Here is a 26,390-nt window from a genome sequence, read left to right on the forward strand (position 1 = left end):
TCCCCCAGTCTGCTCCAGTCACCCCCAGTCTGCCCCAGCTACCCCTATCCCCCGAGTCTGCTCCAGTCACCCCCAGTCTGCCCCAGTCTACTCTAGTCACCCCCAGTCTGCCCCAGCTACCCCCAGTCTTCCCCAGTCACCATCAGTCTGCTCCAGCAACCACACCTCCAATCCACTTCATCCAAAACACGTGAGTAGGCCCAGATCGTCCACCACAAGGGACAGATATTATAAAATTTAATATGCAAAACAATAAAATAAAAGGGTAAAAGCATTTTTACTGTTTGTGCTGTGACTGTAAAGTTCTAACTGGAAAATTCTAAAAAAAAAACAACTCAAAACACTTGTGACAAGACACACCCCGTAAACCGCACCCACGATAGGCCACACCCACCGAGACCACACCCCTTGTTATCAACGCTAAAGTTTCCCTGGAAAAATTTTTCAAATGTTGGCAACTATGCATATGGCATATGTTATATGCTGTATGTATTTTCTTGTGCTGTTTCCATTTATATTTTCTTTTCGCAGCAATAAAAAATATGTAAATTCTTGATTTTCCTGGAACAGGCTCATTTTTCCTAAACTGATAATTGGAGCTATTTTTTGTTGTTACTTTCACCTTCATCATCATGTGGTTCTTTTATACGGCTGGGTGATAAACAAAATGTACGACTGTGAGTCTCTAATGACCCCTTCCTCTAATGAAATAACAGATAAGAGGGAGCTGGGAAGTAGCTCTGGAATATTGCTGTATTTAATGTGCAATGTGGTAATTATGGCGTCTAAGTAATCACTTTACTTCAATGTATATAATGATTGGTGATTATGCAGAAGCGGAGTCATGAAAGGCAAAGTGACTGGTGTGTCCTACAGATCTTGGAGATGTAATCACAACAGAATCATCTTTTCTGCGATGGAACATGGATGCACCTTGAATATCAACAAATGTTAATGATAGGAAAAAAGAATAGGACTTCTCACTTAAAGGGGTACTTCGGCATCAGGTAAAAAAAAAAGAATACTGCGGAAGCATATAGCATTGCTTACCTGTCTACCTTTGTTCTGAAGCAACCAAAAATCTATTTGTTTTTTGTTTTTGGGGTCTCTTCATATATCAGATAATCACAGATATTTTCAATTGTTCAATACTACAATTCCCAGAATGCATTGTTTATCACAGGCCTCCCACTCTGACTACTCCCCTCCCACAGCACTCCTGCTTGTTCTCTGTCCGGTGCAGCTTCAGAACATTTTACACAGTAGATTCTTCCTTTACGTAGGTAGTATGTCAGTTAGCCTGCAGTTGCTGCATCCATTCCCTTTCTGCTCCTCTGCCTGAGGCATTGCTCAGCACAAGGCAGCATCGTATATAGATACCATATCATCCCCTAACTATCCAAAATAAAGACCTACATGTCATCATTAGTTAGAGCAAGAAATTATCTTTTTAATAGACACGACCAATAAGGATTAACTCTTATCAAACCACTAGTACTAGCAGCTTGGTGAGGTCGGTAGGTGGATACAGAGTCGGTTTAAGTCAAATCGGTCGCCATTTGATTACCGTTGGTGGATGAACTTGGATGCAGCTCCAGGGAGTCTTGGAAAACATGGATACAGCCTTAGGCTTAGGGTTGCATCCAACTTTTTCAGCCACAGTAATCGAATGGTGAACGATTGGACTCAAGCATACTCGAGTCACGCTCATCTCTATTTGGAACTCATCTTATTGTCGGAAAAAGTAGGAATACAAGGGAAGCTGGAGGCAGATAACACAGAATCCACACATAACACCTATTGTGAACGATTCACCTCCTTCTCCTCCCTAATTCCTCTCTTCAAGGGATTTTTCTCGGTTTTCGGTGCCTATTGTGATTATGTGTCGATGTAGCACCACAGACAAGATGGCTGCCCCCACGCCATGTAAAGAAAATAGACTAAACAATAGTATATATGCCTATATGTCTCTTGAGAGAGAGTTATTTTTACTATACATTTATAATCAGTATAAAAAAAAGATGTATAAAAGATATATAAAGGCCTGACATATTCCCGTATCCCCTTTAAGTCATGTGTGATGGCGGTCACCAGTCTCTGAGATACTTGCATTGTAAATCATCCTTCCATTTCAAAGGAACGGGCCTTTCTATTCTGTAGCCTCATCTAGAGACAGGAAGAAATTGGGAGCTTTGCTTTATTCATACTGACATAGAAATTACGCAAGAGGCCTGTGGAGATGGGAAAGTGAGCAGCACTTTTATCTTGGAAGGTTAGGGAAAGGTTATGAATTGCAGCAGTGTTCATGGCTCTTCCTAAAGAAACTTTAAAGAAGGGATAATTCACCCGCTGGTGCTATTCTCCGTGCCAGCTAATGCCAAACTGCCTACACCGCACAGAGCCGGGGAGCTCTAAATCTGACGCTTAGAAGAACATGATCTAGATGCCAATACACATGAACAAAACTCTTGTCTTTTAGTTTCCTTGTTAAGCTAAGGATTTCATTTTTTTTTACCCAGGTTTCTTAAAGGAACCTGTCAAATCCAATATGGTCTCCTATCTGCCACAACCACCACATTAAAGGGGTACTCTGATTAGGAAAAAATAGTTTTCAAGTTAACCGATGTCAGAAAGTTATCTAGATTTGTAAATTACTTTTATTTAAAAATCTCGTCTTATAGTACTTATCAGCTTCTGTATGTCCTGCAGGAAGTGGTGTACTCCTTCCAGTCTGACACAGTGCTCTCTGCTACCACCTTTTTCCATGTCAGGAAATGTCTAGAGCAGTAGAAAATCCCCATAAAAAAATCTCAAGCTCTGGACAGTTCCTGACATGGACAGAGGTGGCAGCAGAGAGCACTGTGTCAGAATGGAAAGAATACACCACTTCCTGCAGGAAGTACAGTAGCTGATAAGTACTGGAACACTTGGAATTTTTAAATAAAAGTAATTTACAAATCACTATAATTTTCTGACACCACTTGATTTGAAAACAAATTTCTTTCTCCGGAGTACCCCTTTAAGAGATAAGACCATTAACCCATTCCCCATCAATGATTTTTTGGCATTTTTGCATCCTTCTTATCTTCTAAGAGCCATTTTTTTTAAAATATATTTTTTCATAAACAGAACCAAAGAAGACTCGTTTTTTGCAGGACCATAAGTACTTTTTAAAAAAACTACCTTTATTTTACCATGAAATTACCAGGGAAAAAAAAAGAGAGAGAGAAAAAAGTATTTGTGGACTGAATTAAAAAAAAAAACTGCAGTCCTACAACTTTTGAGAAATTTTGTTTTTATGGCATCCTCTATGAAGTAAAGCAATTATGTTAGATTTACTCTCCAGGTCAATAGGATTCCAGTAATTTATATAATTTTTGTTAAGTTTTAAAAGCGTAACAAAAAAGTATTAGAATCAGCATATTCTAACCTCCATAGCTTTTTCTTTTTTTTCTGTTTTATGGAGCAGTATGATGATTGAACTTTTTCACTGTGATCTTTTATTTTTATTTTTATTTATTTTAAATTTATATTTTTATTGGTACCAGTTTGGGTTTTGTGACACTTTTTTTAAATTCAATTTTATCTGATAAATGATATGACCAAAAATCACTTTACGAATATCCCGGTCACCGTGCGGGAGCAATAAAAAATTTTAATAGTTCGGACAATTGCACACACCAAATCTGTTTATCTTTATTTATTTTTTGTTTGTCCCAACATCTTCAGAATGGAGACCCAAGTGGTTATTATGAATGGCGAAACAAGTCTCCGCTCCATTAATAATGAACGCTTGAGGGTCCTGTTATAGTGATTCTGGGGGTTCCAGTAGCCCTGATAAGAGATACCTTGTTTTAACTCAAAATATAGTACAAACATTGTAGTCATGTTATATACAGTAACAAAATAATTCAGTCCCTCAACCCAAAAAATGTAACACTCTCACTAGTGTAGACTAACCTCACACAGGCACTCATCCATTTATATATGACCAAAAGAAAAAAGATATCCCAACATGGATGAATACATAGATGAATACATAGCCATAGGCTGTATCCCAGTTTTCCAGGCGGTCCTCCAGCTGTATCCACCCGCTCTACGGAGCGGGCAGACAGCGGGAATCTGATGTTGAGCGTTCGGGTTTATACGAACCCAGACCTCTGCAGTTTCGGACCATCCCTAGTAGAAGGTATTGAAATATGAGCAACAGCTACAGACTTGCTAAATACTAAATATGAACTAACATCAGGTGGCGCTGTGTTACTTGTTAATGGTTATGATGACTGTTAATCACTTTTCTCTGTTATCCTCCATCTTGATATGTACATGATTGGTCTCTGTATATTTTAAGTAAACAGTTAATTCTCCAACAATCTTTAAGGGCAACTCCGGACAAAATGTATTTTTTAATATGTTATTACATATGCAAAATTGCACAAATTACTAATGTACACTTACTATGGGAAATGCACATATAGTGCTATTTCCCTCAATTTAGTAGATCAGGCAGGCTTCAATTTATCTAAAAAAGATGTGATGTCACGACCCGAGTGTATGTACCTTAAGGGTCCAGCAAGGGGAGCAGTATATGAAGAAAATTACATGTAAAAAGTTATAATTTTTTACAGGCAATTTCTACATTTACTGCGCCTCCTGCTGGACCCTTCAGGTACATACACCCGGGTCGTGACATCACATTTTTTTTAGAGAAATTGAAGCTTGCCTGATCTACTAAATTGAGGGAAATAGCACTATATGTGCATTTCCCATAGTAAGTGTACATAATTTGTCTAACTTTGCTTATGTAATAAGATAATAAAAAATAGATTTTAAATGATAATGTTTTTGCAACCTGAAGAACAGTAGGGAGCTGAGTCTGCATAAGGGACTCTTTTTTTCCCCCAAATCAGTCCAACTCATGTCTTTGGGTTATGTTTAGTATTACAATTCATATTCTTTAACTTGAAAGAGGGCGAGCTGTAAAACCAGACCTGACCATTGGCCAAGAGTGGTGCTGTTTCCAACTAAATCAAACCAGTTTCTTATTTCTAATTCCTGATGACCCCTTTAAGGATCAGACCCTTAGAACACGTTGACTGAACCGACAGAAAATTCCTGTATTGTATATAATTCATGCAAATGTTTCAAATTGTACTTAATGCAATTAGTCATGTGCTCTGTTGGGCCCTGATTAGAAATAGAGCAGATGTTGTTTTGGATATGAATTTATTATGGTGTCTTGAGGCCTGAGGACCAAATCACACTCTTATTATAGGGATCAGATAATTCTTGTTGCGCACCTGGTACAAAATATTCCATTCAAACTTTGTCTGCCCAAAAGGGGTTCTACTCCCCGTATACTTTGTCATATAACAACCCTCATCTTTATCTGAAGTTAGTGCTCCTTGGGTAATTTAGAGGTCATCATAGGTGGGATGGTTGCTTAGTGAGTAGCGGTGCAGTACTGGGACCATGGGTTATAATCTGATAAAAACAACATCTGCTCAATCATCAAAAGTTAAGTTACTTTGTAAATACTTTGTACTACATATTCTGTATTGATCCTGTATTAAACTCCAGAGCAGCACTCACTATTCTGCTGCTGGGGTCACTGTGTACATACATTACATTACTTATCCTGTACTGATCCTGAGTTACATCCTGTATTATACTCCAGAGCTGCACTCACTATTCTGCTGGTGAGGTCACTGTGTACATACAGTACATTACATTACAGTGGTGCCTTGGATTACAAGCATAATTCGTTCCGGTAATCCAAATCCCCTCTTAAACCAAAACAAATTTTCCCATAAGGAAATAATGAAATACAGACAATTGGTTCCACACCCCAAAAATAATGATTTTCTATTCTGAATAAGATTTAGAAACAGCTGAATATGTAATATTATAAGTAACTGTACAGTATAGCCATCAGCATGTGGAGTATAATGTATAGTAAGTGCATAAACCTGAAAAACAGCAGCAATTTGTAGATACAGGATGGAGCTGCAGATCCCCATAATGCAGACGCGTAGTACAATAGGCAAAAATTGGAAGGTCTTTCAGAGGCCTGTGTGGTCACATGACTGCAGTGGGGACCAATTAGAGAGTATGAATCAGAGATGTGCAGGAGAACAGTGAAAGAAACTTTTCTATACAGCAGTGTGAATGGAGGAGTGTAAGTTCAGGCACAGTAAAGCGGCAGTGTGTATAGCTGAGTTTGAGTAAAGGCACAATATAGCAGCAGTGTGAATGTGTGAGGAGGATAGGAAACACAAGGGCTGACAGACTGCAGGGAGCATGAAGGAATGAGCAGGGTATAGGGTGAGCACAGAATCGCCGCATTCTCTATCCGGAGAGAGAGGGGTTACAGCTATGGAGAGATTACCTTCACAGTCCTATCCCCTGATGTATGCCCCAGCCTGAAGTGGGATCTGCTATGATTTAGAAGGTAAGGCAGACTTCCAGGGTAAGAGTACAGGGCTGTAGACCCCACTATGCAGACCATGCCCCTCCCCCACTCTTCCTCCCATCCAGCAGAGGGAGCTCTTAAACCAAAGCAATTCTCTTAAACCAAGTTACAATTTTGAAAAACTGTGAGATCTTAAACCAAAACGCTCTCAATCCAAGTTACTCTTAAACCAAGGTACCACTGTACTTATCCTGTTCTGATCCTGAGTTACATCCTGTATTATACTCCAGAGCTGCACTCACTATTCTGCTGGTGGGGTCACTGAGTACATACATTACATTACTGATCCTGTACTGATCCTGAGTTACATCCTGTATTATGTCATTACTCTTTGGATCATCTAGCATGGGTGTCAAACTCGGGCCCTTCAGCTGTTACAAAACTACAATTCCCATCATGCCTGGACAGCCAAAGCTAAAGCTTTGGCTGTCCAGGCATGATGGGAATTGTAGTTTTGTAACAGCTGGAGGGCCGCAGTTTGACACCTATGATATTCTACAGGGTTGTGTTGGTTGATACATAGAGGACCCACTTATAGTGGTGTAACCACATCCACCACTAGGTGGCAACCCAATACTATGTTATAGCATATAACCCTAGTGTTCATTACATGCTGCAGGACTGTGGACCTGATTACTACTCTGGTTTTCAAGAACATACATGATACTAATTCTGGAATAAAGAGCAAAGTGATTTTTCTAATCTTGGACACTTCCTTTAAATAGTAGTGCCCTTTAAGAGAGTTTTAGCCTAAATCCTACCGTAACCAGCAGTACATAATAATTGTACAGTGGCTTAATGGAACAGCCTTTTATCTATATATTGAATTACAACGGAAGTGCAATATAATTATTTTATGCAAAGTGCAGCCAGAAGATTGTGTTCGGCTTCGACATAAATTGCTATATTAATTAACCATATCATTAACATATTCGCTCTGCATATGGCGTCTCCTTTCACGGGAGCTTTATCAATTTCTTTCCTATAAGCCGTCGCGTCTCGTGTTTGTAGTTAGGGAAAAAGAGAAGCGACAAGTGACATTTAATGGAAGCCTTTGAAATGACACTTATCATTCCCATACGTATGCATATATGTATAGAAATTATGCCGCCCGCCGGAGTGGTGAACGCTCAGCATTTTCTTGCGGAAATTGGTCATGAATGTGAAATGCCATTGAAATTCGCTTATGTGATTTCTCCTTAATGCCCTGTGTAATATTGCTTGCCTTAAAGGGACACTCCAGGCAAAATGGATACACCGTGTCAAGCCGTGCCTGAGTGGGCGGAGCCTGACACAGGTTGCCCTTCACATGTAATTACATACTAGGGAGAATTTACTAATGTCGCCTAAAACTTAGATTTCAGATGCACCACATTATCAACGTGGTTCCTAAATCTGATGCAGCTGTACACTGTCTAGTCCAAGCTTGCCCTGTCTAGTCTACAAGTTGATTTTCTCTATGTCAGAATCGTGCACCAACAATTTTGGAGCAAAATTCTAAATTAAAGGGGTTATCCTGTAAAAAATAATTTTCTTTCAAATCAATAGATATACAAAAGGAAGCTATGGGCGTGGTTCAAACAATTTCTTTATTTATCATGATTACTCACAACATGATGTATAAAAATTCATGAATAACAGTAAAAAAGTTTTAAAAACAACCACAAGTCGATAAAATTTAATAGAAAAAAAGAGGCCGTGCAGTCCAGTGATGTAAGGAATAAGGGTGGTATTACGCGGAACGATTATCGTTCGGAAAATCGTTAAATAGTTCGGATTTGAACGATAATCATTTAGTGTAATAGCAGACAACCATTAAACGACCAACGTGAAATCATTGGTCGTTTAATAGAATTTGGACCTATTTTTATTGTTGATCGTTGGCAAATTGTTCGCATATAATAAGACGATGTACGGTCGTTTGCAGTAGTCGCGAACGCAGTGGCGACGACAAGACGAACGCAGTAACGATCATAAGTATCGATCATCGTGTGTAATTGGGTGAACGATTTTAGGCCATTCACCATAGCGGTCGTTTGAGTTTGTTTATCGTTAAGCGTTGATCGTTGAAAAATTGCTTTGTGTAATAGTACCCTAAGGTGCTGGGGATGTCTAGTTAGGTGCTTTGTATATGTAAACACTACTCTCACCTAGTTGGAAGTACCTAGACAGTAACTCATATAGACATATCCACAATAAAGTTAGCACTCAACCATCTCACTGTGCCAGCCTGAGCTGTCCCTACCCACGTTTCGCGTACAAAGGCTTCTGCAGGGAACCTGGCCCCTCACAGAGAAGAGCGCTCGGACACTCTGTACTGGCCGGAACTTTATGTGTTTAGTCTCTTTTTTTGTTCAACAAGACTAAAAAGCTTCAGAATACTGGACCTGGATTTCTGGTAAGTATAGCTTTGTTTTACAGCTTGAGAACAACAACAACAACAACAAAATAATAATAATGAATGTAAATTAGAAATTTTAGAATTAGAAAATTTAGATTTTAAGGCCATGTACACACAGTGTGCTGAACATTGGCTGTTGTTTGACAGGGCCGTGTCGAACAACGGCCAATATAAAAGTTCAAATCTCGGCACTCACCATTTTCATGCTTCAAGAAATCATTTATTATATAAAATTCATCAGATTTTTTTACAGCGGTAAAAAACAGGACGTTTCGGCATCAAGCCTTTCTCAACTGTCAGAGGAAGGCTTGATGCCGAAACGTCCTGTTTTTTACCGCTGTAAAAAAATCTGATGAGTTTTCTATAATAAAAGATTTCTGGAAGCATGAAAATGGTGAGTGCTGAGATTTGAACTTTTATGATGCTATAGGAATTTTTTCCTACTACGAGCACCACCCCGGACACAGACGTTCCGCCCAAAAAGAATTTCTTGAACAACGGCCAATGTCTGACATGTTCACCTGGCCGATACTGCAGTATTGGCCGGATAAACGCCACTTGATTTTAGCTGGAATGAGGGCATTCAGGTGTGCCTGGACTCCAATTAGCCATAGACCCAGGTGTAAAGTACAGCCGGGAGCCGTACTTTACACTGTGAGCACAGCCTAGATGGCTAAACCAATTCTGCCAATGCAGCGGCCACTAGAGGATATCCAAAGTGGAGCAACCCCATCTATGATATGTACACATTCCTGGACAGGAGTCGTCAGTCATCCCCTTCTATTTATACACCATAGTAGACATGTCAGGTTTCATGGGTCTACCTCTATCATTGTCCATTAAGCTGTAAGCTTAGAATTACATGGTATTTCACAGTGATAATCCCCCAACTCCACGCAGTTTTATTACTTACAGCTAATAATTATATGAAGTTAAAATCCCTAAAAATAAAACCAATAAAAGTCCGGAAACAGAGAAGAGCTCGGGATTCTGTAAGTCTAACAGATACCATTTTCACTGTGAATTTACTATTAATTGCTGACACGTCTGCCATTTGGCCTCGGGCCGCTAATGTCATTTTTTGGACAGCTACATTTAATTTTTGGCTACTTCCTATAATTAAACATAAAATTCTAGATACAAAACACTTCAGCAGGCCATTAAAATAAATTTACAGTTATCAGAACATGATCCTTGTTATTTTACAAATAAAGAAATTAATAAATAAATAAATAAATTATAAAAATCACTAATTATTTTTGAACATTTAAAAAAGCCGCAGTTCCCTTATTTTACATACGTGAATCCTGGAGCCTCCCGAAATTCCAGAGTTCACCACTTGGAGAATCAGTGAGTCTTAGTACTAAGAGTGATCGGGGTCATTCTTGTGATTTGCATCAGCATCATGGGAAAATGTTGCCGTAAGACCTGTGAATAGTGTGAGAATGCTCTGGATAGCTCATAGTCAATCTCTTGCCTATTCAGTTCTATTCAGCTGATCATTCTTACAACCCTCAGGAAAGTAAAACATTTCCGCCAGGACAGATTAGACTTGATTAGCGATGTCCAAACCTTTTAAAAGTTCGGTTCAGCCAGTTTGACGAAATTAAGTTTGAATCAGACCAGCTTGGTCTGAACCTGAATGTCACCATTTGCCCTAAAGAGAAACAGATCGCTGATGTCAGGGAGACCAGCCAAATGATAACACTGCCGGCTGCTAGTGAAAGCGCTCAATGCAGTAAAATCCTAGGTGCATTGCTCCCTGGGAAACATGAATATGCAAAAGAAGAGCCCATGGAGCCTTTTTGAAGAGTCTTGAAAAATATTACTAGCCAGATATCTTTTGGGAAGGACCCAGCCAAGGGGTGTCTCCTGTAAGGAAACCACCAAAACCACCATATTAAGTGGTCCTATAAGTCAATGTAATGACAAATGAGAAACCAAGGCCAGGTAACCATCCACATACAGCTGTTTCGGGGTGTTTCCCCTCATCAGTCTGGAGCAGGATTCTGACTAGATGGGAGCAATGCCTAGTAGAGCCATAAGAGAAACCAGCCAAACCGTAACACTGCCGGCTGCTAGTGAAAGCGCTCAATGCAGTGAAATCCTAGGTGCACTGGCCCCTGGGAAACATGGATATGCAAAAGAAGAGTCTGTGGAGCCCATTTAACCCTGTCTAAGAGCCCTTAGAACCATGTTCAACATTGTTAGGTCACCTAATGTAACACTGCCGAACCAGACTCACCAGTGGCAGCTGCGGCACCATCCTATCCACTGCTCTTCTGTGCACCTGGCAGCCTGCACTAGTACCAGCACCAGCAGGTTTACAGCCACCTGGGGAGTTGTAAGTGGAGAGAGAGTTAACTGATTAACCCCTTCTTCGCTAATACAGTGTTTTCTATTGATACAGAACACCTTACCTACCTTACATCTGGTTTGTGGAATGAACCGTCTGCGTTTCAATCCTTTCTTATTAGAACATTTTCTTTGATACACAAGATTTGGATTACAAGCTTGCTCCTGAAATGAATGATGCTCGTAATCCAAGGTTTTATTATTTATACAAGCAAGCCAAGTTCATATGTTCTGATATGGTGGATGACCTGGGAATAGACAATGGCATGTGAATAGCCCTTGAACATTCTGATATATGATCAGTCATATGAGGCGGCTTCAAGAAGCTTTATAAGAAGTTATAAATGGTACCATGTTTCCCCGAAAATAAGACTTATATTTTTTTTGCTCCCAAAGAGGCACTGTGGGGGAGATTTATCAAACATGGTGTAAAGTAAAACTGGCTCAGTTGCTCCTAGCAACCAATCAGATTCCACCTTTCATTTTCCAAAGAGTCTGTGAGGAATGAAAGGTGGAATCTGATTGGTTGCTAGGGGCAACTGAGCCAGTTTCACTTTACACCATGTTTGATAGATCTCCCCCTATGTCTTATTTTCGGTGGATGTCGGTAGATTGGGGGGGGGGCTGTCTTATTTTTGGAGTATGTCCTATTTTCGCGGAAACACGGTATATGTTACCTGGTCCTAGAACTACAATTTAAAACTGTGCACCTGATTCTACAAAGCAGTACCAGGCTTTTCTATAGGGCCTCCTTGCTTTATGCTCAACGCTAATGCGATTGAATTGTAGTGCATGCCCAATGAAAGAAGCTGAAAAGACAATGACGCCTTCCTAGCAAAAATCAATCAAATTTCTATATGCACATGATAGCATGATGTGCAGTCACATTAGCGGCAGTCAGGCATGAAGAGACAACATCTATCCCCTTCCCTACTGTGTTCATGTGTTCAGACACACATTACAGTCACTCAGTGGGGTAGCAAAGTGCACTCAGGTAGAAAGTATAGAACATGGCTGGGTGATAGCCCGCTGCCTATGCACTTCATTATCACACTATGGGATGCAACATATTGAAATCTCGAGAAGGATTCTGCAAAGCACCTGCAGTAACAGAGAGAAATTTTGTGCTTGATAGATAATTATGTTTCTAAAGTCACATTAGTCACACTCAACACGGACCGAAATTCAATATTTTTTTTGTAATTTTTTTTTTATAACCTGAAAGTCTTGACGTCAGTATTGAACTGTAGTTCACCGAATCATCAGCATAATAACTGAAACCAAATGATGGACAGGAGACTCTGATCCGACTGTATAGAGCTCTAGTGATATCACACCTGGAATATTGTGTCCAGTTCTGGAGACCTCAAAGACAGTGTCAGGAATGTGCAGTAGCCTGGTGGGAACTAGGCCTGGTTTTTGCTTTTGTGTGACACACCCGATCCCGGATGCCGCCTGTAGCCCGGGACCGCGGCTATTAGCGGGCACGGTCTGAACGCTGTGCCCGCTAATTAAGTATTCAGATGCAGCTGTCAAAGTTGACAGCTGCATCTGAACACTTATTGCAGCCCATTCCCTGGTGTCTAGTGGGTGGATCGCCCCTCTGCGAAGCGATGAAATCCGCGACGCGATCCTTACATCCGTCACCACCTGGGGTCTGTGCCATAATGGCGCTGATCCCAGCTCAGCACTCTTTTGCTTTCGGCTGCAGCTGCCTAAAGCAATAGAGTGCCTATCTCATTGATCTATGCAGTATAACTATACTGCATAGATCTCAATGAGAGATCAGTGTGCTTATACTAGAAGTCCCCAGGGGGAATAACCCTAACCCCAGGGGGCTTCTAGTATAATATAAATAAATAAACATGTTTGGTATCACCACGTGCGTAATCGTCCAAACTTTTAATTTATCACATTCATGATCTTGTATAGTAAACGGCATAAGAGCAAAACAATTCCAAAATGCAAAACTGCGCATTTTTGGTTGCATCAAATCCAGAAAAAATGTAATAAAAAGCGATCAAAAAGTTGCATATGTGCAATCAAGGTACCAATAGAAAGTACAGATTAGGGCACAAAAAAATGACACCTCACACAGCCCCATAGACCAAAGGATAACAGCGCTATAAGCATGGGAATAGAGCAGTTTTAAGAAACATATATTTGTTAAAAATGGTTTGAATTTTTTAAAAGCCATCAGATAAAATAGAGGTTATACATGTTACATATCGTTGTAATCATAACGACTTAAGGAACATATATAACAAGACGAATGGCGTATGGCGTTTTTACGAAAGGGCAAATGGCGTAAAAAAAAAAAAAGGTGGATGCAGCCCTAAGGCTGCCTGGAATACATGGATAAAGCTATATCCCGAACTTTGATAGTGACTGGCTCCATAGTCAACTATAAAAAATATATATATATATGTCTTCTGTTGACCATTGGGGACAAATGCTTAGGTTCACAGAAGATCTTTTTGTGGGTCAGGCCAACCCTTGTGGAGACTTATAGGCCAAAATATCCATTGAATTTTTACTGTAAAAACAAAAACTTAGGACTCTCTTAGTACCTTCATGGATGTAGTTATTTCAATGGTTTTAATAAGAAAAAAAAAAAGGAATTAAAATTATGAATATGAAAATAAAAAATACAATTTAAGAATAATTCATTTACATTCTGAGGTTGATAAAGTCCAATAAAACTGTAACCAAGGCTTTAGTGATAAAACCCCATAGATCTTGAATGCAAAGTCAGATCGGCTTTATAACGTAACGGTACACGGTGATAGATTACCCCACAATTACCGCTGTAAATGATTCATTCATTCATCTCTGTTTTAGAGCCGAGAGTAAAAGTTAGTAGAACAGTTAATTCGTCGGATACATGAAAATGAGGAGGGATTTGTGATGGGAACCGGGGAGTTTTATCTAGTCTCTATTCCTCACTGAGAGATTACACACTTTATGACTAATGATTGTCATATATTTAATTTATAAGCTTTCATAGATTTATCGTTCCTTCACTCATTATTCATTGGTATAGGTCTTAGAGGGGAAGTGTAACTTCATTTAAAAAAAAAAAAAAAAAAAGTTTTATACCGTCCTAAACTGAGGATGTCTGTCCGTTATGATTAATAGGTATCAATATTTTTATGGCTTGCAATACCAGATTTCACCAGCTGGAGTAGAGGCTTTCCTCTGTTTTTGATGCTTGCACTTAAAGAGTGCCTGTCGTTATAACATGATATAAAGCAAGTTTGCAATTTACATTCATTATTTTATTTTTTTGTTCTTGTTATCATGGAAAACACTTCCTGTTTTGTGACTTTTTTTTTTCCCTTTAAAAAACAGGCCATCTGAGAGAGAAGGCCAGGCCATCTGAGAGAGAAGAGAGAAGGCAGTAATGTGATTGACGGACACATTGAGCTGTGACTCTCTGTACTGGCCGGAATCCCTGTGTTTAGGGTGCTAACACACATGGCAGATGCGCAGAGTATTTATCACTGAGAGATTCTCGCAACATAATACGCAGCGATATTGGTGTCCATTGTTTTCTATGGGAAAGTAAACTCGCTGCAGAATATCGACTGATTTTCTACATAGGCACAGGGCCGTATTAAAAGCTGCTGCTGCCCTAGGCACTAAACCTGAAGACGCCCCATCTTCACTCCCCATCACATTGAAATCTGATCAGTCTTAGGCTATGTTCACACTACGTAAAACTACGGCCGTTGTTGCCAATGGCAACAACGGCCGTAGTTGTCGTGCAGTGGAACACAGCCTATTAAGCAATTGCATCCCGGCCGGAGCGTACACACATCGTATACGCTCCGGCCGGGATCTGTCCGGCCCCGCAAATAACTGACAGGTCAGTTTTCTGTGGCCGGAATTCAGTGAATTCCGGCCATAGAAAGACCTCCGGCCGCTTGCTTCACTGTGTGCTATGGTAAGCTCTGATGTGGGCGCACGCTGATGCGCCCGCATCAGAGCTCTGCAGCCGGAAAGATCATCCGGTCGGTACTAAAGTACCGGCCGAGATGATCCAGCCAGAGACCGGCCGTTCCGTGACCCGGCCGGGGTCACGGAACGGCCGGTCTCATACGTAGTCTTAGGCTGCGTTCACACATTTACTGTACGTCACCACATGCAGCAGATACCAGATACTCATGCGGTAACCAATAGGTGTATGGTCAATAATCCTGGTAACAGCTCATGACTAAATGAGAAATGGAAGCCTGGTTTCCGCCACATGCATACTCCCAACACCCCACTACCACCTTGAAAATACACCAGATTTACTGGCAAGTCTGAAGGGGAGGAGGGAGAGTAAAAAACTAAAAACAACAAAAAAGTTTTTTTCTTCCCCCTGCTCCCTGGTGCTGCCCCCCTGAAAGCTGCTGCCATAGGCCCCGGACCACGGGTGCCTAGTGGTAAATACAGCCCTGCATAGGCATGTGCGATTTTCAAGCACAAAAAAACACATTAAGGCAACCTGCGAGTTTCTGGCGTATTTACTGAGATAAATACGCTGCGCATCTGTTGTGTGTGTTAGCACCCTCAAGGAATCAGAAGGTTGTGGGAAAGTGTGGACATGTATGTGACAGAGCTGAGCCCAGGTACATCCTCACTGCGGACGTTGTAAAGGCCTAGACTCCTCCTTCTTCATGCGCGCATGAAATGTTCCTTACAATTGCTCTATGACCATGCTTATAACGCTTTTATCCCATGGTCTATGGGGCTGTGTGAAGTGCACCATTTTTTTTTGCACCATGATCTGTACTTCTATCAGTTCCTTGCTTGTATATATGCGGCTTTTTGATCGCTTTTTATTGCAATTTTTCTGGATTCGTTGCGACCAATTTTGGGACAAACCATCTCAACCCATGGGATCTAAAAATTTAATTTTCTTTCTCTAAAATATTTCAACCCCGTCCTCCTACAGTAGAGCACTTTGGTTTTAGCTTATGTAATGTTTTTTTTTTTTCTCTCGTGTTTTTTTTTTTTTTACAATCCATTTTGTAGATCATAAAATCCTATTCATCCTCCCATCCAGCTAAAAATGATGGGGTAATAAAAAAAAATTGTAAGTGTCCTTCTGCTTAATAAGACAGGTGCGCTTTAAGACCATGCCATCCAAATAATAAGACATTTATGATATGGCTTCTCTATTATCAGTATTTCATGTATGACAGATCGGAGATCATTGCTTTCTGCATAATTGCGCACTTCTTTTCAAAGGCTTTTATTGTACTGTGTGAATGTTGCCATAATACCGACACCATAAAATCTTTAATTAGCCCATCGCTGCTGATTTCAATGGGACATTGCATTATTAATGTACGCAGGATTAGGCATTGTATTTATAAATATCACATCCAATTATTGGGCCATGTGCTTGGGTTGGTAATTTTCTGGGGTTCCAAGCATATCTTTGATTTAGTCTACAGCTGGCACCACATGATTATACTGAGGCTTTGCCAATTTATTTGCTCTAGGGAATGAAGCAAGCATGTCAATGTATTAGCCACAGATTCTTCAGATTCATAGTGGGCAAAGAAAATACATCGATAGAAGTCTCGGAACAAAATTCCAATGGTCTGAAATTCCTGAATTCTGATACTTTGTTTATAGAATATTCTTTATTAGTGGTTGTATGGGTGAATTGCCAACATGTTCACCTCGGGCTCTAGGGGGAGCCATAAACTCTTGGGCTCCAGTGCAGAATCTGTATTAGGACGCTCCCCTACCATCAGGCTTGAAGAGTCACTGTTGTATTTATTTATTTATTTTTGCAGAAATCAATAGCCCAGGCTATTTTAAGAAACTTTGTAATTGGGTTTATTAGCCAAATATGCCATTATCTGCATTTAAAAAGCCTTTTTCCAGGTCCCCCCTCCCTCCTCTTTTCTATCCACTGCAAAATATCAGGAAATTGTGACTTGTTGCATCTGTTCCTATAGAGAGGGGAGGGGGGAGGGGGGAGGAAGGAGGGAGTTAGCCGACAGCAGGAAGCAGATAACAGAGGATTACAGGCATGGAGCTGGGTGACAGCTGTAATCAGAGCTCAGAGAGGTCAGCGGTGACTGTCAGAAGAGATAAAGGGTGATGTATTTGTAGATTAACTCTTTGTTGTCCTGTTTTGATCTTTTATTTAGCTCTCTCCATAGGAGAACAATGAAGACAGGGGGGAGGGCTTCAAACGGCTTTTTCATGATAAAAATGCATTTTTCAGCTAATAAACCTAATTACAAAGTTTCTTAAAATTGCCTGTACTATTGATTTCTGCAAAAAAAAAAAAAAAATATTCACGACAGTGACACTTTAAAGGGAATGTGACACCTAAATTCTCTTTTACTGATTAGAATCGTGAGTATTATTTGCTCTGTATTTCAGTGGGTGAGAAGCCTTTTTCCTCCATTTTTCATTTATTAGATACAGGAATCTTTAATGTCCCCAAATCCACAGGTTGCAGCCAGTCTCCTCAGCTCTGTCACATATATGTCCACACTTTACCATGGCCTTCTGATTCCTTGAGTGTGTTTATCAAATGCCTCCAGTATGTCTGTCAGTGTCGGGCTATCTGTGCGGTCAGTGCTAGGCTGTCTGCTGTGCTGTCAGTGGCAGGCTCTCTGTGCTGTCAGTGGCAGGCTGTCTGTGCGGTCAGTGCTAGGCTGTCTGTGCGGTCAGTGGCAGGCTCTCTGTGCTGTCAGTGCCATGACATTTGTGCTGTCTGGAAGCAGGCTATCTGTGCTGTCAGTGCCAGGCTGTCTGTGCTGTCATTGCCAGCCTGTCTGTGCTGTCAGTGCAAGGGGGTGTCTCTGCTGTCGTCACTCCCAGCCCCCCTAAGGGCCCCCAATGCCAATCCATAAGCCTAAGAAGTAAAGCTGGCAGTATTGGCTGGAGGTTGTATTTTCTGCCTCCAGCCACTAGATGCCGCTCTCTCCTCCAAGCTACAGGGCCTGGCAGGGGTGCTGGAAAAGCCTGAAGGAAGTGAAGATGGTCCTGTGCTGCAGGAAGACAGGTACTGAGGTGCCCACATGAGGGAGATAATGGTGAAGGAGGAAAAGCTATATACAGGGGACTGGTATATACTGTATATACAGCTTTGATTAGTCTCCCAGTCTCTCACACCAATGTATATAGCTTTACCTCCTCCACCATAACCCCCTCATGTGGGCTCCACGGTTTACCACCAGTCTCACACCTCACTGTAGTATAGTGGTGGTATACTGAGGGCCCATATGAGGGGGATGATGCTCAAGGAGGTAAAGCGCCAGTCACCCCCAGTCACTCCCAGTCTGCCCCAGTCACCTCCCCCCCCAGTCTGCCCCAGTCACCCCATCTGCTCCAGTCACCCCCTAGTCTCGTAAAGCCACCCCCCAGTCTGCCCTAGCTACCCCCAGTCTGCTCCAGTCACCCTCAGTCTGCTCCAGCTACCCCCAGTCTGCTCGCGTCAGCCCCAGTCTGCCTCAACTACCCCTTATCTCCCCCAGTCTGCTCCAGTCACCCCTAGTCTGCTCCAGTCACCCCCAGTCTGCTCCAGTCACCCACAGACTTCCCCAGCTACCCCCAGTCTGCTCGTCACCCAAAATCTGCCCCAGCTACCGCCAGTCACCCCCAGATACCCCCAGTCTGCTTCAGTCACCCTCAGTCTGCTCCATTCACACCCAGTCTGCCCCAGCTACCCTCAGTCTGCCCCAGCTACCCTCAGTCTGCCCCAGCTACCCTCAGTCTGCTCCAGTCCCTCAGTCTGCTCCAGTCCCTCAGTCTGCTCCAGTCACCCTCAGTCTGCCCCAGCTACCCTCAGTCTGCTCCAGTCCCTCAGTCTGCTCCAGTCACCCTCAGTCTGCCCCATTCTCACTCAGTCTCCCCCAGTCTGCTCTTGTCACCCCAAGTCTTCCCCAGTCACCCCCCAGCTACCCCCAGTCTGCCCCAGCTACCGTCAGTCACCCCCGGTCTACCCCAGATTTCCCCAGTCTGCCCCAGATACCCTCAGTCTGCTCCAGTCACCCTCAGTCTGCTCCAGTCACACCCAGTCTGCCCCAGCTACCCTCAGTCTGCCCCAGCTACCCTCAGTCTGCCCCAGCTACCCTCAGTCTGCTCCAGTCCCTCAGTCTGCTCCAGTCACCCTCAGTCTGCCCCAGCTACCCTCAGTCTGCTCCAGTCCCTCAGTCTGCTCCAGTCACCCTCAGTCTGCCCCATTCTCACTCAGTCTCCCCCAGTCTGCTCTTGTCACCCCAAGTCTTCCCCAGTCACCCCCCAGCTACCCCCAGTCTGCCCCAGCTACCGTCAGTCACCCCCGGTCTGCCCCAGATACCCCCAGTCTGCTCCAGTCACCCTCAGTCTGCTCCAGTCACACCCAGTCTGCCCCAGCTACCCTCAGTCTGCCCCAGCTACCCTCAGTCTGCTCCAGTCCCTCAGTCTGCTCCAGTCCCTCAGTCTGCTCCAGTCACCCTCAGTCTGCCCCAGCTACCCTCAGTCTGCTCCAGTCCCTCAGTCTGCTCCAGTCACCCTCAGTCTGCCCCATTCTCACTCAGTCTCCCCCAGTCTGCTCTTGTCACCCCAAGTCTTCCCCAGTCACCCCCCAGCTACCCCCAGTCTGCCCCAGCTACCGTCAGTCACCCCCGGTCTACCCCAGATTTCCCCAGTCTGCCCCAGATACCCCCAGTCTGCTCCAGTCACCCTCAGTCTGTCCCAGCTACCCCCAGTCTGCCCCAGCTACCAAGTTTTCAAGGCTTCATGGGACCCCATGACTCCTAGCTACACCCCTGACCCTCATCTGTTCCAGTACTACTACACTCCTCATTCGTTCCTGTATTACTACTACACCCCTCATCTATTCCTGTACTACTACTACTACAACTACTACTCCCCTAAACCTTTTGTGTTGTTGTGACTGTAAAGTTCTAACTGGAAAATTCTGGAGAAAAAAAAACCCAAACACTGATGACAAGACACACCCTGTTAACCGCACCCACAATAGGCCACACCCACAATAAGCCACACCCCTTGTTGTCAACGCTAAAGTGTCCCTGGAAAATTTTTTGGCCAACTATGTACTTGTAGTTTTACACAATCTGTATTTGCAGTTGGCACACATACAGAGGGCCTGTGCCCTGCTGCCACCATGTTCTGTTAGTTGGTGCTTTATCCAGGTGCTCACACAGTGTAGTGAGTAGAAGACATTTTATTCAGCGCACTTCAGTGAACTACTGAACAACAACCCACAAGATGCCACAATACGATTGAGCAAGATGAATAATTAGGGACGGTGTCAGCACAGGGTTTACTCGGGTAAGTGCTAGGGGCCAGAGAGGGAGAGAAGCCCAGTGTTATAATGTTCAGACTGTTCACTGTAGTGCAGGGTGTCACTGAATATCAGAACACATAGGAGACGGAGCAGGACCTGCAGAGAGAGAGAAAAGGATTAAGGACCTGATCACATGACCCAAAGGTCCTTAACCTTACAATGGGGAAAGCAGCTGACAGAGAGCAAGAGGAAGAAGACTGAGCTGTAAGTGCTGTGTGTCAGTCAGTCGGTCAGTGTCTGTGTGTGTCTGTCAGTCAGTGAGTGTCAGTGAGTCAGTCAGTGTCTCTGTCAATAATGTGTGTTTGTGTGTGTTAGTGGCAGGGGCCAACACAGACTGCATAGGGCCCCTGTGCAAAAAATTTGCCTGGGCCCCCCATAAGCAAACTAGCAGGGGGCGCAGTATATGTAGAAGTGTAGAAGTGTATGCAGAAGTATATGTAGTGCAATCATCCCTGTCCCCCAGCTCCCTCCCATGCAGCAGGTGACCTCTTTAGTTACCATCTATCCCATTCTCATCTGCCTTCCTTCCTCCCCGTGCTGCCCACTCATGGGCGTGGCGGGCCTCTCTGTTGGCCTGGGCCCCTGTGCAACTGAACAGGCTGCACAAGTGATATGTCCACTACTGGTTAGTGGTGTCTCAAGTGATTGTGCAAAGTGTGTGGATTACACGGAACGATTATCGTTCGTATTTTCACAATAACGATCGCATTTGAGTGATAATCGGCTCGTGTAAACACGATCAAGCGATGAGCAAGAAATCGTTCATTGTGATCTTTCAACATGTTCTCAAATCGTCGTTTGTCGTTCGCTAAAAATTCGCAGATCGCTTTGTGTAAACAGTCTTTCAAAGATTCACCCTATGTGTGAGAAGGGCCTAAGCGATCTTAAAAACGATTGCAATAACGATTTGTCTAACAATTTTTCTAACAATTAAATCGTTATAAAAACCAAATTGTTGCTTCAAAATTGTTAAACGATCGATTGGACGAATTATGGATTTGTGTAAACGGACCATTAGGCTCTGTCGCCAGAGGGCCCGCAAGAACCTGGAGCCGGCCCTGTGAACAATGTAAGTAGTGAGACCCCTAGAGGCCATACACAGCATATACCTATTGCTACACCCAGTGTATAAATAGTACATAATGTGTGTAGTGTGTAAATATTACATGTGTGGTTTGTGCTCAGCTTGTGGGTACAGCCTATAACCAGGTGTGCGTGTTGAGTGCAGGTTTCTCACAGAGCCTTCTTGCATGGGGACCCTCAGCAGTCATTGTAAACCCCCCGGAGTAATGAAGCCTGACTGCAGTGCCTCTCACCACATCTCAGCTCAATTCACAGATAAAATCCCTGCAGATAGTTCCTTCTAAAGTCTAAATTGGTGAAATATGTCTCCACACAGAAGTAGGTAAACCGGAGGAAAATGTAAAAATAATAAAGTTTATGTAGCAATAAATGAAATGACATTTACGCCCACAATTCTGTTACTTCCCAATTTTAGAAGTGAATACAAACTATCCAATCCATTCACATTAAACGTCGCTGCCGTCTGATTAACCAGAACAATTTAACGAGACTGCCGTAGTGTAAGAGCGCCGGGTATTCGTCTTCTCGAGTGGTTTAATGCCACAGTACAGTGCAGATACATGATATATAACACCAGAGTCAATGAATTGCAATGGTACGCTGTATATTGTACATTACCAGGCACATTTAAAATGGTAATGGCAGGAAATAAGTTCTTCTATCTGACAACAACAAATGAGATTAAATAAGTTTTTAAAAATGTAATATACTGTAGTTTTACCAAAGTAAGATAAGCCGGTAAGGCTGAAACCCTGTGATAGATAGATAGATAGATAGATAGATAGATAGATAGATAGATAGATAGATAGATGATAGATAGATAGATAGATAGATAGATAGATAGATAGATAGATAGATAGGAGATAGATAATCTATTAGTAGAGACTATTAGTAGAGTTGCTGTTCTCGCATCATTAATTGCCAAGGCCTACCAGGACTGGCTACAGTGTAGGGTTATTGAATATGGCCTCTGTACCGGTATTGTTCTGACCTGAGGGATATTGTTCTACTAATGTTCTTCAAGATTTAGGGTATACCATTTTATGGGGCCCTTAGCTTTCTGTGCCAACCAGTCTAATCCATCCATCTCAGAAACAAACTCTCCAATCCGCTCAACACGGTTTAATTCGTTGTTACCGGCAGCTACCATCTGCCATCACAGGTACCACTTGTTGGAACTCTTAATACTGAGAGCCTCCAACTTTTTAAGAAATGTTACCTGTTATGAAGTAACTCCTCAAGCTCTGTTCTCTTAAAGCTCTATTACACAAAGTGATTGACGACCGTATTCGGCCAATAATTGTCTTGTGTAATAGAAGACAACGATCAGCCTACATGCACGATGCCGGCTGAACATGTTGAAAGATAAACTACCACGATCGCAGCGATATGGTGCTGTCGCTCCGTGTAACAAAAGCGGCGCCAGCGGACTGCTGCTATCTTCTATGGGCTGCCTAAACGATCTAGCGATCACCCGGGCGACACCCTGCAACCCCCCCGTAATAGCGGCAGCAGCGAGTGGGGAACAAGGAGCAAACGTGCACTAATCTGACAGGTCAGCGCTCTTTTGCTCCTCTGAATCACCCCGTGTAGTAGGGTCTTTTAGTTTTCTTCTGAACATAAACCACAAAGGGTCCTCTACCTGCCACCAACCACAACATTGTTAACCAGGGTATGTCCAAGAAAATTTGTCACTAACACCTACAGTGCATCCCCTCTATCTTCTGCTTAAGATGGTACCAGGAGTGAGAGAAAAGAACCAATCTCGCTATTGTGATGCTAAAAATTGCAATCTGCTGACCCTTTAAGTCCGCAACATTTGTGCTGTTGCAGGAGGTCATAGCACTAGTGATAAGCGAATACTGTTCGATCGAATAGATATTCGATCGAATAGTGAGATATTCGAATATTCGATATTCGTACGAATATCCAGCGAATATTTGATAAATTTTTGATAAGCATCAAATCCCCCAGCTTCCGGTTTCACCCTCCAAATGGTCAAATAGATATTTTTCACTAATCGAATACTTGTTCCCATAGACTTTAATGGGATCGAATATTCGATCGAATTTTCGAATATTCGCGGGATATTCGTACGAATATCGAATATTCGAATATCTCACTATTCGCTCATCACTACATAGCACTGGCCACCTTGACTTAGTATAGCTATCGTCTTCACTGGGTTTAAACACCTGCACAGGTCACCTTGGTTTCTGGACTGAGCCAACTTCCTACACAGCCCATAAGATCACATGGCCTCAGTAGTATGGCTACTCTTATATAAACACTTATCAGTCTTTCCTGCCAATATGGTGGGACAGTATATCTAATACACCCTATACCATTTCCTAGTCCATGCCAGGCTTCTCTTCAGATTACATTTATCTCTTAGCCTTTCTCCCTAACCGTTAGGTTGAATGAGCATGTCAAGGTTGGCACTGCCCATGCCAGTAGGTCCTGAGTACAGGGGGAGCTTCTTTGGGACATGTTCAATCTTATTCTATGGTATCCAGATTGTTACAGAAGAAGGAGAAGATCGGAATAAGGAGGACATGTGGAGCAGCTTGAGTGTTGAAGTCCTTCACCCAGTCCTGTATTGGCTTATTGAGCAGTTATTAGGCATTCCCAATAACTGGCCTGTGGGAAAAGGACCAATGATCAGCTGACAAATGAGAAAACTGAAGACTGAAAAAAATCATTATTAGCCAATGAAGTGAAGGAGCCCCACAAACGATCCAGTGATCAATCGTGCGACATGGCCTTCAATTAATTGAGTGGTTGGCCCATGTAAAAGGGACTTTAATGGTAACAGGGATACGGCTCTGTGATTAAGGAATATGAGAGAAGAGTAAATAAAGTCAGAAACTGTGGAGAGGCAGAAGACAAGATCAAGTCAATGCCCATCTTCATAAGGCCCATCTTCAGTAAGTTGTGAAAGGTCTAGGAAGGAAGATACAGATAGAACCTAGAACCAGATGAGGATTTTTCTTGTCAATTGGGATGGTTGGTGAGACAAGACACGACATGGGGAAGCCAGGGAGCAAAGTGATGAAGGATCCCTATGGGTGATGATCCCGAGGGGTAGTAGTCAACTTTCTATCACTGGGAGAATGGGCAAAGAAATTCTGACTATAAACCCCAAAAGGAGGGAATGACAATACAAGTGGCGGTGGTGGTGGGGGGCTGACTTGGATGTAGTGCATTGCTGGATGTATGTCTATGTATGGCCATGTTCAGATGGCATATTGTAGCGGCCGTTCCATGACCTGGGCGGGTCACGGAATGGCTGGTCTCTGCAAAGATGATCTTTATGGCCGAGGAGTTCTGATGCGGGCACATCGGTGCGCGCCCGCATCAGAACTTCCCATTGCACACTGTAAAGCAAGTGGCCGCAGCCGCTCGCCCCACAGTGTGCACTGACATGGTTTTCTACGGCCGCTATTCAATGAATATCGGCTGCAGAAAACTGACATGACAGTTCTTTGCGGCGCCGCTTGGGATCCTGGCCGGAGCATATACTATGTGTATACGCTCCAGCCGGGATGCAATAGACGAACATGCAGCGTAGCTATTCGTACAAATTACGGCCGTTGTTGCAGATTGCAACAACGGCCGTACTTTTACGCTGTGTGAACATAGCCTTATACTATATTTTGTTTGCTTGAGATATGGTGTGCCAGGTCCCCCCAACCCCCTCCCCCACCCCAAGTTGACCAATCATAGTAAAGGTCAGCAAGCCTAAGTATCTCTTTAGATAACCTGGCCTATTAGAGCCCAGACTTACTGTGTGCTCATACTCTTTTGGTCAAGTTGCCTCAGGTCTCCTCCACCAATTAGAACTCTCCCTTGCAGTATAGGTTAAGGAGGTAGTGAGAGCCTGGGGTCTCCTATCTGTTTCAGTAGTCAAGTTTCCTGCCTAAGCTGTATCCAGAGAGTGTCCTACATAGGGCCTGGCCCTCTGGCCAGTGCCTGACACCTGTGGTGTGACTGCCAATGACAAGGGATCTAAGCCTGTCCACGCTGAGAGGGTTATCTAAATCTTCTGAGCCCTGCAATCCACAGAGAGTTACAGTTGCCAGACAGTTGTCGGAGAAGCTTTCTTTGTGACCACATGCCCCGCTGCAACTCACCAGGACTTTAGGTATGTATTTCTACACTCAGTTTGACTGTAATCGCAGTGATCTCAGTATTTCAAGTATTTTAAGGGGAAACTGCTGACAAACCTATTCTCAAGATAAACTGCACCTTATAAACAGCAACTTGACTGCCCTGCTACTTTAAAAAACTGCACCATTAAAATTCTTCGTTCTGCAACTATCCCTGACTTTCTGCAATTAAAAGGGAACTCCAGCGATCCCCTCTCCCCAAATCAACTGGTGTCAGAAAGTTTAAAAATCTTAAGTCTTCCAATACTAATCAGCTGCTGAAAGGGGTGTATTTTTGCAGTCTGACACAGTGCTCTCTGCTGCCACCTCTGTCCATATCAGGAACTGTCCAGACCAGGTCCAACTTGAAAAAAACACCTCTTCCTGGAGGACATAAAGCAGCTGATAAATACTGGAAGGCTTAAGATTTAAAAATAGAAGTAAATGACAAATCTGTATAACTCTCTGACATCAGTTGATTTGAAAGATTTTTTTTTGCCAGAGTACCCCTTTAAGTTTCGTACTATTCCACTGTTGGGTCCCAGGGAGAACTAACTACCACTCCGAGCCCTGTGACAAGTGCCGCAGCGATACCGCACCATCCTAGCTCCTGCACATAGC

The 26,390-nt window shown here is 42.9% G+C and overlaps 1 long non-coding RNA gene across 1 annotated transcript; it reads right to left on the reverse strand.

Moving 5' to 3' along the window:
- Positions 1–3,757: 3,757 nt before the first annotated feature.
- Positions 3,758–11,208, reverse strand: LOC138793444 (uncharacterized). The gene is made up of 3 exons (XR_011363267.1): positions 11,119–11,208; positions 10,174–10,301; positions 3,758–3,834 (listed from the first exon to the last, which is right to left on the reverse strand). It is a non-coding gene; the product is annotated as an uncharacterized lncRNA (long non-coding RNA).
- Positions 11,209–26,390: the final 15,182 nt, after the last annotated feature.

This window comes from Dendropsophus ebraccatus, chromosome 5 (genome assembly GCF_027789765.1).
Source record: "Dendropsophus ebraccatus isolate aDenEbr1 chromosome 5, aDenEbr1.pat, whole genome shotgun sequence".
NCBI lineage: Eukaryota > Metazoa > Chordata > Amphibia > Anura > Hylidae > Dendropsophus > Dendropsophus ebraccatus.